General features: G+C 39.6%; 1 long non-coding RNA gene across 1 annotated transcript; it reads left to right on the top strand.

The window, feature by feature from the left end:
• The first annotated feature begins 593 nt into the window (after positions 1–593).
• LOC148165022 (uncharacterized) lies at positions 594–17600 on the top strand. The gene is made up of 3 exons (XR_015766602.1): positions 594–680; positions 8941–9100; positions 17401–17600. It is a non-coding gene; the product is annotated as an uncharacterized LOC148165022 (long non-coding RNA).
• Positions 17601–18005: the final 405 nt, after the last annotated feature.

Here is an 18005-nt window from a genome sequence, read left to right as displayed (position 1 = left end):
TATATGGGTTAAAGATTCAAAATAATCTTTATAGAATGAATATCACTAATTAGTACTCTTTTTATTAAACAAGTTAAGTTCTGAAATGTACTCCTCATAACCTTTTTATCAAAATTAGGATAATTGAAATTAGACTTATTTAATTTGTTAGAAGTCAGCACAGTATTCAATAAGCTACACTAGATATTTAATACTTCAGTATAGAATATGCTTTGTGTCAGATGATTCTGCCCATTTGCAGGCGAATGTAGGTAAGTGTTCTGAGCACATTTCAGGTAGACGAGGCTAAGCTATGATATTCTGTAGGTAAGGAGTAGTGAGTGCAATTTTGATTTAAGGTATTTTCAACTTTCTATAGGGTTTATCAAGACCTAACACCATCGTGAGTCGAGGAAGATCTGTACTTTTGACAGACTTTCTGTTATTTGCAAAGAAAAACATCCTAACAAGAAAAAAAAAGAACTATTTTTTTTAAAGTTACTGATAAAGATACAATTTTCCTTTTTCATTTAAAGAGATAAATTTTTAAACCTGTCTGTTGATTTTGTTTTATGAAAGTTAAATGAAGTTCCATGATTCTGAGAGGAGTTCCAGAATGGAGTTATATGTTGACCTTCATAAAACAACCTAGCCTGGCCCTCGGTCACAGCAGCTGAAATGAACTCCAGTATTCAGCACTGGTAAGGTATTTTTTTCAGGCTACATAACAATGAGTTGCTATCAGATTCATCATGTGGACCTAGGAAGGTAAAACTTCTCTGGTTGTGAGCTGTCATCCATGACATATAGGACTTGTCCAGAGATATATCTGCTCAGGCAAGAGAATAAATCTATGTGCTTGGAACCATGGGGGCAAAAGCTCATTTTCTGAACTAAATTAGGTTAAGCATGGACTTTTTAATATCAAATTTAACAAAATCTTACACTGACTAAGCGAAAGGGAATAATGATAATAAAAGAAGTTTAAAAAGGGACAGTAAAATATTCAGAAAGTTTTAAATAAAATATTTTTTTCTATCATCTCTTCTTTTTTATCTTCATTGTCTAGAGGAACATACGCCAATGGAAACATTTTAAATTTTTTCATTATAATTCATATGTTTAATGAGGAACAGATTAAAATTGAAAAAATATCTGGAAACTTGTATTTGATAGATGAGGACTTATGAATACATTTTGGAAACCAATTTTCAGCTGTAGTATTCATGGCAAAAGCCTTCATTATACAGAGAATAATGATCCAATGGTCTCAATCTATAGGGCCACTGTTGACCTAGAAGAAAATTGCTATTTAAATAGGCAAGTGCTCTATGGGACTGTATTTGCCAAAATATGTTTCTCCATGAGACTAATGCAAATACAATGAGAAATTGTTTGAAATGTTCCAGGAGTAATATTTAACCTATTGGATTTAGAATCAGAAAATCTAGATTTATGCTGTCATTTCTTGCCTTTGAGATTTGGGGCTTCTGTTTCTTACCTCCAACAGGGATATGGTAATAGCAATGATAATAATAGCAAGAACAATGGCAACATTTGTTTCAAAGAAGAGTCAAACCCAATGAGTTAAAGTCTGTGAGAATATTTTTTAATGAAAAAGTTATAGAAAGCCACATTATTTTTAAGACTTCTGGTGGCATGATGATCTAAAGCAAACAACAACAAAATAGTCTAAATATTATGGAATCACAGGCTTCTATATGAGGCAGAGAAAGGAGTTCTTGATTCTTGACTTAACAGGCCCTGGGTCTCAATAAAAGAGGGCTAAATATTAAAGTTCTGAATTGCTATGTGACAGGCTACGCAAAATTTTGCCAGTTTAAAGAAACAAAAGCAGATGACTCATTTAACAGTCATTCTGAGAAGAGTTGTGTTTACACTCTTGATTTGGGGGCTTTTTTTCTTTGCTATCTGGGACTACCCAAAGGAGAATTTTCTGTAGCGATGATTTATTTTTGAGTTCTCAACCTAACCCACGGGTTAGATGTTTTCTGGGGAATCCCACAAGTCTATATTTATAAGACTTTTAAGCAATCTGGGATCTGTTTATTTAACTATGTGACTTTAGACAAATCACTTTAACCAACCTGATGTGGGGCAAACTCAGAGTTTTGTGAATAACAAATCACGAAGACAACGAATAAGAAAGTGCTCAGTTGACTGCAAGGTTCAGCGGAAGTATGAAGCTGCACCGGAGTTCTATCTGGGGACAAGCAGGCTCGGGGTTCTGGTGCTGGATACGCCTCTAGTTACCTTTGTGAACATGAACAAATGGACTTCTCTTTGTGTGCCTTGGTTTCCTCATTTGTAAGATGAATAAGTTGCCCTGGTGCATCTCTGAGTTTTCTCCCAATATTATATTGAATTAATCCATAATTCACACCCAAAGAACTATATCTTAATTTTTTTAAGTATTCAAACTTTTCAGAAAATGCTAAAGCATAGGATAAATATTTGTTTTTGTTATTGTCAGAGTGGGAAGATAAAGTTGGGACAATAATATCATGGCCAACCATGTCTTTAGTGTTTTCGTTCCCCTCCCCCTTTCTCTGTTTCTGGGCGTCCAGGCCTAGGGTGACAGGATTCCTCAGGAATACAGACACAGAGAAGCACCCACATACTGACTCTGTCTCACTCTGTGGCTTGTTTTTAATAAGTTCACAGTAAGTATGAGACAAAACCTACCAAACACTTTTGTTCTGGGCACTAAACTTAGGCTGGCCCACGATCCTTAGCCAAAAAAGAATTCCTGGCCGCTCTACAAATGAACGTGAATCTGATCACACACTTTTTACTTTCTCCAAAGATTCTTCTTGAAAAAACAAAATGTAAGGCGCATGGGAGGTCAATGAAAAAATTTCAAATTTTGGGGTGCTTGTTTCTGGTGGGAAAGGAACTATGGGTCAACAAAGAGGAGGGGGGCGCCTGGGTGGCTCAGTCGTTGGGCGTCTGCCTTCGGCTCAGGTCATGATCCCGGGGTCCTGGGATAGAGCCCCGCGTCGGGCTCCCTGATCCGCAGGAAGCGTGCTTCTCCCTCTCCCACTCCCCCTGCTTGTGTTCCCTCTCTCACTGTGTCTCTCTGTCAAATAAAAAATTAAAATCTTTAAAACAAAACAAAAACAAACAAACAAACAAAAAACAAAGAGGAGGAAATCATCGCCATGGTTCAGGTAGCGTCATAGAAGGGTTTACTGAAGAAAGGGACAGATGATCATAGAGATGGCAGGGTTGAGAGGTATCCTTGGGGAATTTGTTCTGGAAAAGAAGCTCTGCCCTACACTTTCTGGAACCTCAATGCCCTATGGTCATCTTCTTCCTTTGTGTTCTCACCTGCTGTCCTCCTGGCCCCTATCAGTATGGTTAGAGACCTCCATATCCCACCTCAGGAGGGTGACGGGGAGGTTTCCCAAGCATTCCAAATTGAAGTTCACTTTCCCCACACAAACTTGGCAGCTTTTGACTGTCAGTTACCGTGACTCTTTTGGTACAGAGGTATAGGTGCATTGTGGATGAAGTAGTTTTTGTGGGATAAACCTGGATCTCTATCCAACATATATGCCATGCTTTCCATAAGAAAATAAGATTCCAGTTCTAAAATACTTCTCCATGTCTAAGTGGAGGGAGACCTGTAGATAATCTTGTTCAAATATGCCCTTCAGAGTCTAGGATAAGAGGCACAGGCGAAATGAATGTCCAGTCTAATCATGGTTTGGTGCTTGGTATCTCGAGTCTTGGGAGAATGGCTTAATCTCCGCAAGCTTCCACTTGCTCAATAGCAAAGTGAGATGAAACATTTCTACAAGGAGTTGATAGTGACATGCCAAGCATCTTTTAACAATGCTTTGTCTTTGATTCTGTGCTCCACACTTATTGAATTATTAACTCCCCACAGCAGCCATCCTGTCTCATACCTCTGATGTTATACTCCTCTGTATCTTTAAGGATTCAGCTCAAACATCATTTCCAGGAAAATCTTCCCAAACACTACACACATGCCCGACACAAACGCACACAACGTAGTCCCCCCGCCCCGGGACTTCTGCACACCTAGTGCTTACCACTGTTCCAGTACATGTCTCACTGTGTAAAATTTGGCTCTTTACTTGCCATCTCTCATTTTTTGAAAAAAGGGGTCACATTATTTGCCTTTGTACACCTGAACATTTGTACACCTCCCGACGAGCGGCAGGTAATCAATAAATATCTCTTACATAATGAATGACTGCATGGATAATTACAAGGTTTTTTTTCCCTGCAACAGCAAAGCTCTCTTCCACTTCTTTCATACAGAGTGATGCTCCCCTAGTTTACTGCTCAGCTTACCTGGGCCAAACATATCCTCATTGGGTGAGTAATCAAAGCTGCTCCATGTACCAGAACTCATTAGCAGGAGCCCTGCAGGGTGAGACTACGCTTCTTCCCCCTCACTCACCCGGCCACTCTGACAAAATGAGGAGCTCTGGGGAAGTGCCCAGAGCCCACACCCTCCTTTCAGACTACACCTTGGCCCCTTAGGCGCAAAGTGTTCCGAAGTCTGAGTCAGCCAGCCCTACCCATCCACATGGCTGGCCGCTATCTGAGACTCAGATAAGAAACCACCCAGGTGCTCAGCCTCAGAAAGCCAACAACAAGGTGGTCGGGGCCAGCAGAGACCAAATTAACTGGGTGCCGGTTAGAAAAGGAAGCAAGCACTAGCTGAGAGTCAGGAGACCGACCTGGTTTCTCCAGTGATAAGCTGTACAATGTTAGCAAGTCACTTCTCCTCTCTGGGCCTAATCTCACCATCTGGGCAGTGAATGGATGAAGCGGAATGGTATCTAGGGGCCTGTCCAATTCTCAGGTTCTAGGATCTGAACTCAAGGGCAAGCGAAGCAGCTCCTGCACCTGAAAAGGTAGTGAAACCTGCCTCTAGCTACCCCATCCTCGGGGAGGGGCCAGAAAGGACAGCTCACTGCCAGTGAAGGTTCACAATACACACAAGGTGCCATCTCAGCCCTCATTCCCAGAGACCTGATTCTAAAAAAGCTAAGCCTCACTGTTTCACCAAACCCTATTATTAGCAGTGGGGAGTGCTGTCCTAGTACCAGGCAAGAGCCATGGCCTGGGCTGCACCTACCACTTAATAAGAAACCCACTACTACATCCCACTCATGATGTGGGATTGTACTATATTCCTCCACAGTCTGCATTTGGAGCCTGCAGATAGGCTAGGATCAAATACCAATTGCTTTGACTGGATCAGAAGGAGTAACGCTAATAATAGCAACGTCTCTACCAAGAGTGGCACCTTTTATTCAGTGTTCAGTGCTGTCATGACTTGTGCAATGTGCTCCACATGTTTATTCATTTTGTCCTCATCACCATTCTGTTAAGGCAGTATTTTTATCCTCGTAATGCAGAAGAAGAAACTGAAGTGTGTTCTCGATGTAATTCAGACTAAGTGTATAAACTGGCCGAAAAAGGTTAGATGACAATTATAATCCCTCACATTTGTATTGCATTTTAAGTTTACAAGGACCATTTTATAACATCATTCTATTTGGTTTTCACTGTGCGTGTAGTAGTATCATTAGGGGCTGAGTCATGACTGTTCCCATTTTAAGGAAGAGAAACTTGAAATGAGGTAAGATTAGGTGATGGTGGTTTGGGTCTCTTGAATCTCAGTCCTGGGAATTCCCAATAAGCCACCCATTTGTGCTAGTATTCCTCAGAGGGGGACAGGTGCCCAGGGGCAGCGAGTTCTCTAAAGGGCAGTGGCCCAACATCCGGGTGTGAAGCTGGATTTCCAGAGCTTAGTTGATATTGTGAATGGGATCAGGGTATGAACAGGTGTAGGGATGGGAGGCAGACATGTGAGGAAAGATCACTTTGTGCATCGTATCCTGGACTCGATGCAAATGATGCCAACAGTGTGCAGTCATGTAAGTTCTTAGTTCATTTTCATCAGCCCACAGTAAGACCCCCAGGGTGTGGTAAGAGGAGAGAGCCTTCTGGGTGGAGATGTTTCTGTTTCCGCAGGGGATTTTGTGCTCATTCAACCCGAAACTTCTAAAATAACTTATTAAGGGTGGACTGGCAGGTGTTCGCATTCAACACACTGGTTTGACCTCACTTTCATCTGTCCTGTGGCAATTTCTCATCTTTTGCTCGCTTGCTTGCTTTCTTTTTTGCCTACCGTCAGGTCATTAGTCAGACAGAATCATGAGCAATGTTTAGAAAGGAATTACATGTGTGAGTCTTTATGACAAAGAAAATGGACCATCTCAGGGTCTGAGTAAAACTAAGAATATGGAATAAAGTTGGTGGTTGCCATTCTGTCATTTGGTAGAAGTCAAAGCTAAGAAAATTCAGGGTTGTTCTTATTTTATCGAAGCTTAATTCACAAAAGTATGGGTGAAATCCCCATTAAGAAACTAGAGGTTCAACTTCTCTTGGGCTCTGGCCTCTCTTAATTTAGTTATAGAAGTCTACAGTTTGAGGGAAGATCAAATCAGTCATCCTTTGGCAAGGCTTATGTTCATCCAGCTACTTACTGTGCCACATCCCTGAGTCAGCTCTGTCTCTCTCTTCTGCAGTTCCTGCACATTCCATGGCTTGCTCATTTCTGTTCCCTCTGCCTCCTAAGTATCCTCAAATTTACATGGCAATCTCATTTCTCTATCTTCAGATTCAGTCTACATCATATTTCTTGTGAACTGCTGCAATAGCCTTTTAATTATCACCCAGAGTCCAACCTGGGCCTGATTATGATCTGCTACTAATAGATTACCCCAGGGGTTCCACACCTTCAGGATAAAACCCTAGATCCTTCACTTTCTGCCTCCTGAATGTCATCACCTGTGCAGCTACTGTGTATATTTCTTTAGCCATATTGAATTACTTGCAATTTCCTGAACATGCTGTACTCTTTTAAGCCACTCTATCTCTGCTTATGGTGATCCCTTATCCAGAATACATTTATGCTCCTTGTCCTGCTATTGATTTATCATACTTTCTTCAGGACTGTCTTCTCCTTGCATCCATCTCTTGACTGCGCTCTTCCCAGCCTTCCACAGTTCATTTATCCCTTGGCAATTTACAGCCTTCTCTTAGTCCTTATTCACTGTAATTTCGGTTTTGGGCATATACATTTTTTCACTCTCTAAACTGTGAATTCCTTAAATGCAATAGCTGTGCTTTCCTAGCCTTGTCTCCCTATAGGAAGACTTAACAAATATTACTGGAATGGATATTTAATAACATATTTAATTTGTTTCCCAGTGCAAACAAGGAAATTAATATTTTCTTTTTAATTTTTTTCTTACTAATACAGGGAAAGCCTATTGACTTTTTTTTTTTCTGAGAATGATCCTTATACAGTAATAAAAGTTGATTCTTTCAAAATTCTTAAATGTATGGACCCACATTGCTGGAATGAATGGAAGTCTGAGAATGTCCATGTCTATCCTCTTTACTGCATTAACTGCTGGGAATAATCACTCGGAATTTAGTCTAGCCCTAGCAGAATATTTTATTTCTACTTTCAAATTGTTATTCAATCTCCCCATCAAAGCATTGTTCATTCAACCATTTTGAAAGGTTTTGGAAATATTTTTAGTCTATACTCTGAAGAGCAAGGTGTCACTTTATAATGAAACATAAGCTCTTATTTAGAGATCCTGATAATACTTTGGAAAGGTGAACATGTTTTGGCTCTTTGATAAGGGTATGGAATGTAAATGCCATTTTTATCTATTCCTTTTCAATTATGGATACTATTTGAAAACCCTTACTTTGTATTCTGGCTCTGTTGTCTAACAGATGTATGACTTCAGACAAATTACCTAACACAGTTTCTTTACCTGTAAAATAGAGGTCCTAATTATACCTTCCTCATAGGGTTATTGTGAGGACTAAGGGATATAACACACACCGAGTGCCTAAATAATGCCTGGATCACAGTAAACCGATAGCTATTAATCTTTGTTTTCAAATTTCTCTTTTTGGCCTTCCTTACTCTGGGTCATTTTCTGATAACTGTCACTTTCTGATTCAGGAATTTTACAAATGCAACAGGGTACAAATATAAAATTGTTTTGGTGATCCAGATCCTTTACATTCCTCTACAAAGTTAAAATTATCATGTGAGTTTCCTCAAAGAGCCTGCTGAGATTTTGATTGGAATTGCACTGAATTCAGAGATCAGTTTGGGGAGGGAGGGTATGAACAATATTGTCTTCCAATCCATATATGTAGTATATCTCTCCAGTATTTTTAGGTTTTATTTATTTCAGCAATATTTCATAGTTTTCAGCAATGATATCTTCCTCATCTTTTGTTAGCTTTAATCCAAGATATTTGATATGCTTGATGATATATCAAATAGTATTTTAAAAGTTTCATTTTTCAATTGTTCATTGCTTGCATATAGAATGACAGTTGATTTTGACTAGTAACATTGTGAACTTGGTAAATACATGTATTCTAGGAGAATTTTTTTGTAAATTTTATTGGGTCTTAATGTTAATACTTATGTCATCCATGAATAGTAATAGTTTTACTTCCCATTTTTTAATCTTTATCTTTTTTCTTCTCTTTTGCCTTATTGCATTGCTTAAGACTCCCACTAAAAAGTTCAAGGGAAGTTTGAGGAGGGACACCGTTGCCTTGTTCCTACTCTTAGAGAGGAAGCATTCAGGCCTTCACAGTTAAGAATAATGCTAACAGTAGATTATTTTGTAGATACCCATGGTCAGATTGAAGAAATTTTCCTTTGTTCCTGGTTTATTCAGAGTTTTATCCTGATTAATTTTTTGTACCTATTGAGATAAATTTTATGATTTTCTCCTTTGTCCTACTTATAGGGTAAGTTACATTGATTTACTGTTTATTAAACTAGGATGTAGTCCTAGGTTATAAACCACTTAGTCATGATATATTGTCTTTTAAAAATATTTCTAGCTGGCAGAGCAAGATGGTGGAGTAGAACTGGATTTCGTTTGGTCTCAGGAATTGAGCTGGATAGGGATCAAACCATTCTGAACACCTACGAACTCAACAGGAGATCGAAGGAAAGAATAGCAACAACTCTCTGAACAGAAAAGCGACCACTTTCTGGAAGGTAGGACTTGTGGAGAAGTGAATCCGAGACGATATTCGGGAGGATAGATGGCGGGGGAGGGGGCCTCCGTCAGCCGCTTCTGGCAAGTGATAGAGCAGCGGAGCACAAAATCGGAACTTTTAGAAGTCGGCTCCTCTGAGGGATGTTGCTCCAGTGGCTAAGCGGGATGGAATCCTCGCGGGACAGTGTGGTCTCAGGACCCTCAGGGTCACAGAAAGACGGGGCGTGCCTGTATGCAGCAGAGCTCCCAGATATGGGGGCGGGGGAAGCCGGCTGCAGAGACGGAGCTGAGGAGCGGGCTTTCAGCTCGGGGTTGCCATAAACTGTGATTGGCGACACAGTCGGGCCACTGCTCCTCCAGCAGGGACCCAACAAGCAGCAGATCCAGGGAGACTCTCCTTCCTCCCCTGAAAGGAGCGGTGCAGGAGCGCACCGCAGGGATCTGCTGGGTTTGGAGACTCCAGAGGGGGTCAGGTGCCAGAGATAGAAATGCTCGGTCACAGGCCAGGTGAGCAGAGTGCAGCCGGAGACCGGGGAGACGGGAGTAATTGACTGCTTTTCTCTGGGGGTGCATTGAGGAGTGGGGCCCCGAGTTCTCGGCTCCTCCGGGGCAGAGATTGGGAGGCCACCATTTTCACTGTCATCCTCCAAAGCTGTACCGAGAGCTTGCAGGGAACAAAAGTTCCCGAGAGCAAACCCGAGCAAATTACTTAGCCCAGACCAACAAGGGCGGGGCAATTCCGCCTCCGGCAAAGACATTTGGGAACCACGGCAACAGGCCCCTCCCCCAGAAGATCAGCAAGAACAGTCAGCCAAGCCCAAGTTTACCGATCAATGAGAACGGCAGAACTCCAGAGCTAGGGGAATACTGCACATAGAATCCATGGCTTTTTTACCATGATTCTTTAGTCTTTCAAAGTTAATTTTTTTAACTGTCTTTTTTTCTTGGAATTTTTCTTTTTCCCTTTTTCAACCAACATCTTATCAATCCCTTTTTTAAAAAAACATTTTTATTTTTCCTTTTTAGAGTCATATTCTATCCCTTCATAGTAGTTGCCATTATTTTTGGCATATATATATATAAGTTGTTCTCTCTTTAAAATTTTGAGATACAGTTTCTTCTAACAGATCAAAATATACCCTAAATCTCTAGTGTATGCCTTTGTGTATGTCTCCTGCCTGATCACATTCTCTCCCTTTCTTTCTTTCTTTCTTTCTTTCTTTCTTTCTTTCTTTCTTTCTTTCTTTCTTTCTTTTTTTTATCCTCTTTCTTTTTTCAAACAACTTATCAATTCCTTTTATAAAATTTTTTATAATTTTCATCTTTACAGTCATATTCCATCCTTCATCATATCAACCCTTATTTTGTACATATATAAGTCTTTCTTTAAAACTTTGGGAGGCACTTTCTTTTAATAGACCAAAATACACCCAAAATCTAGTGTGTGGCACTGATTTATGCAGCAGCCTGATCATATTAGATCATATTCTGTTTTTTTTTTTGTTTTGTTCTGTTTTTGTTTGTTTTTATCTTTGTCTTTTTCTTTTTTTTCTCTCTTTTTTCTCTCTTTCCCTTTCTTCTCCCCTGGTTTCAGGTCTTTTCTGATTTGTTTAGAGTATATTTTCTGGGGATGTTTTTACCCTGTTAGCATTTTGTTCTCTCATTCATCTATTCTCCTCCGGACAAAATGACAAGATGGAAAAAATCACCTCAACAAAAGTAACAAGCGGTAGTACCGTCTGCCAGGGTCCTACTCAATATGGACATTAAAATGTTGTCAGACCTAGAGTTCAGAATCTTGATTTTAAAGATACTAGCTGGGCTTGAAAAAAGCATGGAAGTTATTAGAGAAACCTTTCTGGAGAAATAAAAGAACTAAAATCTAACCAAGTCGAAATCAAAAAGGCTATTAATGAGGTGCAATCAAAAATGGGGGTACTAACTGCTAGGATAAATGAGGCACAAGAGAGAATCAGCGATATAGAAGGCCTAATGATGGAAAAAAAGAAGCTGAGAAAAAGAGAGATAAACAACTACTGGATCACGAGGGCAGAATTCGAGAGATAAGTGATACCATAAGATGAAACAACATTAGAATAATTGGGATCCCAGAAGAAGAAGAAGGAGAGAGAGGGGCAGAAGGTATATTGGAGCAAATTATAACAGAAGTTCCCTAATGTAGGGAAGGAAACAGGCATCAAAATCCAGGAGGCACAGAGAACCCCTCTCAAAATCAATAAAAATAGGTCAACACCCCAACATCTAATAGTAAAACTTATGAGTCTCAGAGACAAAGAGAAAATCCTGAAAGCAGCTCGGGAGAAGAGATCTGTAACCTATAATGGTAGAAACATTAGATTGGCACCAGACCTATCCACAGAGACCTGGCAGGCCAGAAAGGACTGGCATGATATCTTCAGAGCACTAAACGAGAAAAATATGCAGCCAAGAATACTGTATCCAGCTGGGCTGTCACTGAAAATAGAAGGGGAGATAAAACACTTCCAGGACAAACAAAGACTAAAGGAATTTGCAAACACAAAACCAGCCCTCCAAGAAATATTGAAAGGGGTCCTCTAAGCAAAGAGAGAGCCTAAAAGCAGCATAGACCAGAAAGGAACACAGACAATATACAGTAACAGTCACCTTACAGGCAATACAATGACACTAAATTCATACCTTTCAATAGTTACCCTGAATGTAAATGGGCTAAATGCCCCAATCAAAAGACACAGGCTATCAGATTGGATTAAAAAATAAGACCCATCAATATGCTGTCTGCAAGAGACTCATTTTAGACCCAAAGACACCCCCAGATCGAAAGTGAGGGGGTGGAAAACCATTTACCATGCTAATGGACACCAAAAGAAAGCTGGAGTGGCAATCCTTATATCAGACATATTAGATTTTAAACCCAAGACTGTAATAAGAGATGAGGAACGACACTGTATCCTACTTAAAGGGTCTATCCAACAAGAAGATCTAACAATTGTAAATATCTATGCCTCTAACATGGGAGCAGCCAATTATGTAAGCCGATTAATAACAAAAGCAAAGAAACACATTGACAACAATACAGTAATAGTGGGGGATATTTACACCCCCCTGACTGAAATGGACAGATCATCTAAGCAAAAGATCAACAAGGAAATAAAGACTTTAAATGACACACTGAACCAAATGGACTTCACAGACATATTCAGAACATTCCATCCCAAAGGAACGGAATACACATTCTTCTCTAGTGCCCATGGAACATTCTCCAGAATAGATCACATCCTAGGTCACAAATCAGGTCTCAACTGGTATCAAAAGACTGGGATTATTCCCTGCATATTTTCAGACCACAATGCTTTGAAACTAGAACTCAATCACAAGAGGAAAGTCGGAAAGAACTCAAATAAATGGAGGCTAAAGAGCATCCTACTAAAGAATGAATGGGTCAAACAGGAAATAAAAGAAGAATTAACAAATTCTTGGAAACAAATGAAAATGAAAACATAACTGTTCAAAATCTTTGGGATGCAGCAAAGGCAGTCCTAAGAGGAAAGTGTATAGCAATACAAGCCTTTCGCAAGAAACAAGAAAGGTCTCAAATACACAACTTAACCCTACACGTAAAGGAGCTAGAGAAAAAACAGCAAAAAAAAAAAAAAAAAGCCAAAACTCAGCAGGTGTCACGGCCCGCGTACAAGGTCGAACAGGGATGAGGGTAAGAGAATGAAACATAAAAGTATGGGAACAGGAGGGTTGCCCACGGGGATGCCGCGAGCAACAACCTTATTCTTACTTACACACTTTATATAAGTTCAGGTTATATAACAATAGGACATAAACAAGTTCCACAGGTTCCTCCCTGCCCTCTCCTGGCTCTGTCCCGAGTTTCTGGTTCAAGGCCAGGTTCCTCAAGCGCATAGTTTCTTCCCTGTTTTGCTCACGCGGTATGCCTTTAAAGGGCCTGGTGCGCTATTTTTCAGGGCCTATCAATAACACTGTGGTTTTCTTAGCCTAAATACAACTCGGGCTAGCCAGTACAACATGTTCTTGTATGGGGGCAGTCGGGTGGCCATGGTTCAAAGGGATCAGGGAGCCTTTGCTCTACCTGATTAACCCCTTTGTTGCTCATGGCTCCCGACAAGCAGGAGAAGAGAAAGAATAAAAATCAGACCACAAATCAAAGAAATAGAAACCAAAAGAACAGTAGAACAGATCTACAAAACTAGGAGCTGGTTCTTTGAAAGAATTAACAAGATTGATAACCCCCTGGCCAGACTTATCAAAAAAAAAAAAAAAGAAAGAAAGAAAAAGAAATGACCCAAATCAACAAAATCATGAATGAAAGAGGAGAGATCACAACCAACACCAAAGAAATACAATTATAAGAACATATTATGAGCAACTATATGCCAGCAAATTAGATAACCTGGAAGAAATGGATGCATTCCTAGAGATGTATCAACTACCAAAACTGAACCAGGAAGAAAGAGAAAACCTGAACAGACCTATAACCACTAAGGCAATTGAAGCAGTCATGAAAAATCTCCCAACAAACAAAAGCCCAGGGCCAGATGGCTTCCCAGGGGAATTCTACCAAACATTTAAAGAAGAATTAATACCTAGTCTCCTGAAACTGTTCCAAAAAATAGAAATGGAAGGAAAACTTCCAAACTCGTTTTATGAGGCCACCATTACCTTGATCCCCAAACCAAAGACCCCATCAAAAAGGAGAATGACAGACCAATATCCCTGATGAACATGGATGGAAAAATTCTCACCAAAGTACTAACCAATAAGATCCAACAGTACATTAAAAGGATTATTCACCAGGACCAAGTGGGATTTATCCCTGGGCTGCAAGATTGGTTCAACATCCGCAAATCAATCAATGTGATACAATACATTAACAAAAGAAAGAACAAGAATCATATGATCCTTTCAATAGATGCGTAAAAAGCATTTGACAAAGTACAGCGTCCTTTCTTGATCAAAACTCTTCAGAGTGTAGGGATAGAGGGTACATACCTCAATATCATAAAAGCCATCTATGAAAAACCTACAGTGAATATCATTCTCAATGGGGAAAAACTGAGAGCTTCCCCCCTAAAGTCAGGAACACGGCAGGGATGTCCACTATCACCACTGCTATTCAACATAGTAGTAGAAGTCATAGCCATGGCAATCAGACAACAAAAAGAAATCAAAGGCATCCAAATCGGCAAAGAAGAAGTGAAACTCTCACTCTTTGCAGATGATGTGATACTTTATGTGGAAAACCCAAAAGACTCCACCCCAAAACTGCTAGAACTCATACAGGAATTCAGTAAAGTGGCAGGATATAAAATCAATGCACAGAAATCAGTGGCATTCCTATACACCAACAAGAAGACAGAAGAGAGAGAAATTAAGGAGTCGATCCCATTTACAATTGCACCCAAAACCATAAGATACCTAGGAATAAATCTAACCAAAGAGGAAAAGGATCTGTACTCAGAAAACTATAAAATACTCATGAAAGAAATTGAGGAAGACACAAAGAAATAGAAAAATGTTCCATGCTCATGGATTGGAAGAACAAATATTGTGAAGATGTCAATGCTACCTAGAGCAATCTACACATTCAATGCAGTCCCCATCAAAATACCCTCCACTTTTTTCAAAGAAATGGAACAAATAATCCTAAAATTTGTATGGAACCAGAAGAGACCCCGAATAGCCAGAGGAATGTTGAAAAAGAAAAGCAAAGCTGGCGGCATCACAATTCCGGACTTCCAGCTCTATTACAAAGCTGTCGTCATCAAGACAGTATGGTACTGGCACAAAAACAGACACATAGATCAATGGAACAGAATCGAGAGCCCAGAAATGGACTCTCAACTCTATGGCCAACTAATCTTTGACAAAGCAGGAAAGAATGTCCAATGGCAAAAAGACAGTCTCTTCAACCAATGGTGTTGGGAAAATTGGACAGCCACATGTAGAAGAATGAAACTGGACCATTTCCTTACACCACACACAAAAATAGACTCAAAATGGCTGAAAGACCTAAATGTGAGATAGGAGTCCATCAGAATCTTAAAGGAGAACACAGGCAGCAACCTCTTCGACCTCAGCCACAGCAACTTCTTCCTAGAAACATTGCCAAAGGCGAGGGAAGCAAGGGCAAAAATGAACTATTGGGATTTCATCAAGATCAAAAGCTTTTGCCCAGCAAAAGAAACAATCAACAAAACCAAAAAACAACCGACAGAATGGGAGAAGATATTTGCAAATGACATATCAGATAGAGGGCTAGTATCCAAAATCTATAGAGAACTTATCAAACTCAACACCAAAAGAACAAATAATCCAATCAAGAAATGGGCAGAAGACACGAATAGACATTTTTCCAAAGAAGACATCCAAATGGCTAACAGACACATGAAAAAATGCTCAACATTGCTCAGCATCAGGGAAATCCAATTCAAAACCTCAATGAGCTACCACCTCACACCAGTCAGAATGGCTAAAATTAACAAGTCAGGAAATGACAGATGTTGGTGTGGATGCGGAGAAAGGGGAACCCTCCTACACTGTTGGTGGGAATGCAAGGTGGTGCAACCACTCTGGAAAACAGTATGGAGGTTCCTCAAAAAGTTGAAAATAGAGGTACCATACGATCCAGCAATTGCACTACTGGGTATTTACCCCAAAGATACAAATGTAGGGATCTGAAGGGCTACGTGCACCCCGATGTTTATAGTAGCAATGTCCACAATAGCCAAACTGTGGAAAGAGCCAAGATGTCCATCGACAGATGAATGGATAGAGAAAAAGTGGTATATATATATATATATATATATATATATATATATATATATACACACACACACACACACACACACACACACACACACACAAACAATGGAATATTATGCAGCCATCAAAAGGAATGAGATCTTGCCATTTGCAATGATGTGGATGGAACTGGAAGGTGTTATGCGGCGTGAAATAAGTCAATCAGAGAAAGACATATATCATATGACCTCACTGATATGAGGAATTCTTAATCTCAGGAAACAAACTGAGGGTTGCTGGAGTGGGGGTGGGGTGGGAGGGATGGGGTGGCTGGGTGATAGACATTGGGGAGGGTATGTGTTATGGTGAGCACTGTGAATTGTGCAAGACTGTTGAATCACAGATCTGTACCTCTGAAACAAATAATGCAATATATGTTAAGAAAAAAAAAAGAAGAAGAAGAAGAAGAAGAAGAAGAAGATAGCCGGAGGGGAAGAATGAAGGGGGGGATATCGCAGGAGGAGATGAACCATGAGAGACTATGGACTCTGAAAAACAAAATGAGGGTTCTAGAGGGGAGGGGGTAGGGGGATGTGTTAGCCTGGTGATGGGTATTAAAGAGGGCACGTTCTGCACTGAGCACTGGGTGTTATGCACAAACAATGAATCATGGAACACTGCATCAAAAACTAATGATGTATGGTGATTAACATAACAATAAAAAATAAAAAAATAAATATTGGTTGTGCTTATAAAAAATAAAAAATATTTCTAGATTTGATTTGCTCATATTTTTTAGAGATTTTTGTTCATGAGTTATATAGGTCTATAATTTTATTTCCTTATTGTAGCTTTGTCAGATTTTGGTATCAGGCTTATGCTGATCTCATAAAAATAATTTGGAAAGTGTTTTCCCATACTCTATATTCTGCAAAATTGATATTATTTCTTCCGTAGTTGTTAGAATTCACCATGAAGCCATCTGTGACCAGACTTCTTTCGGTGGGAAGGTTTTTGATCAAGAACTAACTTTCCTTAATAGATATAGTGGGCATTCAGATCGCCTATTTCTTCTTATGTTCATATTAGTAATTTGTGTTTATCAAGGAATTTGTCCTTTTCATCTAAGTTGTCAAAATACTGGCATAATATTATTCATAATATCACATAATTACCCATTTACTGTCTATAGTGGTATCCCCTCTTTTATCCCTAATATTGCTAATTAGTTTTCATTCTCTTTCTCTCTCTCTCTGAGCACTCTTGCTAAATTGTTTACCAAAGAACCAACTTTTGCTTTTGTTGCTGTTTTTCCCATTTATCCAATTTCTATTTTATTGATTTCCACACTTTTTTTTTAGTATTTCCATTCCTCTAATTTGCTATTCTTTTTTAGATTTTTCTTTATGATGGAATGTTAATTCTTGGATTTTATACCTATCCTTTCCTAATATAGGCATTCAAAATAATAAATAACTTTTTCTGTTATTCCTGTTTCCCTTCCTTTGCTTCATGAAAAATTCAGTCCAAACAAGTTTGACGTCCATATAGGGAACAACGGAAAACTATGGTGACCCGAGTGAGATTTCATAGCCCAATTGGGTGAGAGGTGTCCCAGTGCACACAGTTTGGAGCCCAGCATACGGTATTGGAGCCCAATAAGAGTGAGGAGAGTTTCTGTGTATCTGGAGAGACACAGCTCAACGTGGAACATAGGCGCTCTGGCAGAGGAAGGTGAGTGTGGGTGGCTGAAGTGGAGGAAGATTTTTAACAAAGAGGAGGATTGATCAAAAAAGTAAAACTAGTAAGTATAATGGGAGACAAATGTCTCACTGTTAGAGAGGGACTTACAAATATGGAAAGGGAAATAGCAAATTGAAACTCATATGAGTGTGAACTCATGATTTTCAATATAGGTAGGTATATAGGTAGTTTGACTAATAGAGAGATACATAAATAAACATAGATATAAATGTGTGTGTGTATGTGTGTGTATACATTCCCTAATTCTGTACTAAGAGGGAAGCAGTGATATGCCATACCAGAGCATGATTATCACTTAGATTTTGGTTTTGAAGTAGAATTCTCCACTAAAAGGAACCAGAGACTCGAAGTAAAGGCTATTTCCAG

This window comes from Eumetopias jubatus, unplaced genomic scaffold (assembly GCF_037043125.1).
Source record: "Eumetopias jubatus isolate StellerSeaLion01/CBP00866 unplaced genomic scaffold, mEumJub1_p1.0 scaffold_1, whole genome shotgun sequence".
Lineage (NCBI taxonomy): Eukaryota > Metazoa > Chordata > Mammalia > Carnivora > Otariidae > Eumetopias > Eumetopias jubatus.
Note: the sequence above shows the minus strand (reverse complement) of the source record. Positions and strands in the feature narration are given on the sequence as shown.